The sequence below is a fragment of the Eptatretus burgeri genome, chromosome 1 (assembly GCF_056783735.1).
Source record: "Eptatretus burgeri isolate ZD-2024b chromosome 1, Ebu_testis_v1, whole genome shotgun sequence".
Taxonomy (NCBI): domain Eukaryota; kingdom Metazoa; phylum Chordata; class Myxini; order Myxiniformes; family Myxinidae; genus Eptatretus; species Eptatretus burgeri.
This window is the reverse complement of record NC_140961.1, coordinates 80,974,903-80,977,825: the sequence shown is the minus strand read 5'-3', so window position 1 is coordinate 80,977,825 and position 2,923 is coordinate 80,974,903. Positions and strand designations below refer to the sequence as shown.

The 2,923-nt window shown below is 40.1% G+C and overlaps 1 long non-coding RNA gene across 1 annotated transcript; it reads left to right on the top strand.

Annotated features, from left to right (window-relative positions):
• The first annotated feature begins 932 nt into the window (after positions 1–932).
• Positions 933–2,654, top strand: LOC147034832 (uncharacterized). The gene is made up of 3 exons (XR_015060535.1): positions 933–1,849; positions 2,213–2,270; positions 2,495–2,654. It is a non-coding gene; the product is annotated as an uncharacterized LOC147034832 (long non-coding RNA).
• The last annotated feature ends 269 nt before the right edge of the window (positions 2,655–2,923 follow it).

Sequence of the window (2,923 nt, the reverse complement as noted above, 5' to 3'; positions counted from 1 at the left end):
AATGGTAATGTGTTTGACGATTCCAGCTCCGTGATTATCAGTGCTGGATGGAGAGTGTTGAGCCATGCCAGGAAATTGCCACATGCCGTCTGAGTCTCAAACAAAGCAAAAATGTCATCAACATACCCATAGTATATGATAGGGGAATCGACCCCTTGCTGTCCAGTCAGTTTCTGCATTTCATAATAGCCTACAAAGATATTTGCAAGAGCTGGGCCTAATGAAGTACCCATGGCCACACCGTCCGTTTGAACATATATCATGTTAAAACTGAATTCCACCTCCCTTGTTGCTGTGTTCATTAATTCCACGAAGACGTGTTCCGAGATCATCGGTTGTTCCAGATCGGTGTGATACAGCAAATGTAGTAGGGTGAATATACTGGTTCTAGCTCACTTTTCCCCATGTAAATGAATGGGGGATTTTCAGCGATTCCCTTTTTTTTTCCCTAAAAATAAACCCCCTTTTTATCCGTTTTTCCCTGCTGTGCAGGGGTTTGGCTTTTTGTGAGGCAATGTTTTATGGTCGGATGCCCTTCCTGGACGCCTCTTACAACACAGGGATATGGTACACCTATTCTAACCAGGGCATACACCGGGACCAGTATACTGGTACTCATTTCGCCGACCTCAGAAGGATGACAGGCTGAGTCAACCCCCTGGTGTTAATTCAGCAGCTGAGCGGGATTCGAACTCGGGACACTGGGATCCCAAGCCGCCACCCTCACCACTAAGCCAACATCAGGCTTTGTGTGTATATATATATATATATATATATATATATATATATATATATATATATATATATATATATATATATATATATATATATATATATATATATATATATATATATATATATATATATATATATATATATATATATATATATATATATATATATATATATAACCAGGCTATCCCAAGGTATATTTATTTGTCTCCCCTTTTAACCTGGAGGTTGATCAGCTCACTCATTGAACCTATAAAGATTTGTTCATTCTCAAATTCCTTCAATAGTTTAATTTTCTTTGCACAATAATCCCCATCTAAAATATTGACAAACAAAACATTTGAATCTTTATATTTTTTTAAGATACCCCTTTTGTGCCATTACGAAATGATAAACTTCTCTTAATGATCTCATCTGACCACCGCCCGAGTTGCAAATCATTTTTGTGTATAAACCACGCCATAAAAAAAAGTTTTGTTTCAAATGTTTTCAGTTCATGCCGTGAAAATGAGGAAGTGTTTTTTGACACGGTCGTGCTGTGTGGTTTTAGACAGTCATGCTGTGAAAAAATAGGAACTATTCTGTGAGACAAGGTCTCGTGTTTATATTTTATCTCAGAACACGAACTGAAAACATTTGAATCAAAACCATTTTAAGTATGTTTTGTAAATGATTCATACAATCGCCCAGTTATTTTCCAAGCTGTCATTTCCTGTGGCCGCACCCAATGCTTAGGGAATTTCCTCGTCGTTGCCTTATAAGTGATTCACCAGACAAAGTTTCTGCCAGACGGGATTTTCATTTTTACAACTGAGACATGGGCGATCTTTCTTCCGATGAAGACAAAAGCTTACTACAGAGTTGGTAAGTTTGTGTATGGTTTTCTCTTTGAACGATGAAGCAAATGATTATTAATTAAATCATGATAATTCTGATATATATATTTTTTCCCTGACAGGGCATTGGAAGAAATTGAGTTTACATATCACGACGTGGTTCATGAAATTAATACTCTTATTGAAGAGATCAATGATTTTAGAAGAGAATTGAAAGACATTTACAATGAGTGGCATGAAGTCTTATCACGTCCTCTCATCTCGAAGGAATTAAACCAATGGTGAGACACGTGTGTGTGTGTGTGTGTGTCTGTCTTTCTACCTACCTCTCTCTGCTCTTATTGAAGAGGTCAATGATTTATAATGACTGGTCTCTGATCTCGAATGAATTAAACCAATGGTGAGACACGTGTGTGTGTGTGTGTGTGTGTGTGTGTCTATGTGTGCGTATGTGTGTGTGTGTGCGCGTGTGTGTGTGTGTGTGTGTGTGTGTGTGTGTGTGTGTGTGTGTGTGTGTGTGTGTGTGTGTGTGTGTGTGTGTGTGTGTGTGTGTGTGTGTGTGTGTGTTGCTTTCCCTGTCTGTTTGTATCTCTCTCTGTCTGTCTCTTCATCTATACCCTTGACTTATTATTTTTTTTTTTCAGCACTATCGCACAACATCAGCTGTTGAAGCAATCTTGTACAACACATGATTTTCTGGAGGTAAATATTTCTGAATTATTATTAATATCACTCTCTCTTTAGAATGTCGTCTAATGTTGGTTGCATCATTAGTTTGGACGCGGTTTTGTCAGTACACTGGAATTAATTTTATTGACCTTGAAAGGATGACAGGCTGAGTCGGCCTCCTGGTGTGTTAATTCAGTGATCAACGAGGCTTACTCATATTACCATGTAATTATTATCCACTTTTTGTTTCAAAATAGAATATGGTGTCTGAGTTTCGAAATCACAAGACATCTGGAGAAGATTGCTGGAAAGATTATACATTCTCGCAAATGAATATTTAATATTTTCAATATTAATAAATTATATTTGTTTTGTATACAATTACTTGATTCTGAATTACAAGAAGAGGATCAAGACATGAACGAGAGGGAGGGGTTGGGGGTGGGGGGTGGGGGGGGAGGTGGGCTCCCCAAGGGACCATCACCCCCTCATCCCATCCCTCCCCTCCCCATGTGTGTGTGTGGGGAAGGGTGGGGGTGGGATGAGGGAGGTGGTGGGTGAAAGGTGGGGGGGCACAGGGGGGATAAGGGGGGTGGGGGTTGTGTGGGTGGGGTTTATGGGGGTGGGGCTTGTGTGGGTGGGGCTTGTGTGGGCGGGGCTTGTGTGGGCGGGGCTTCGGTGGGAGG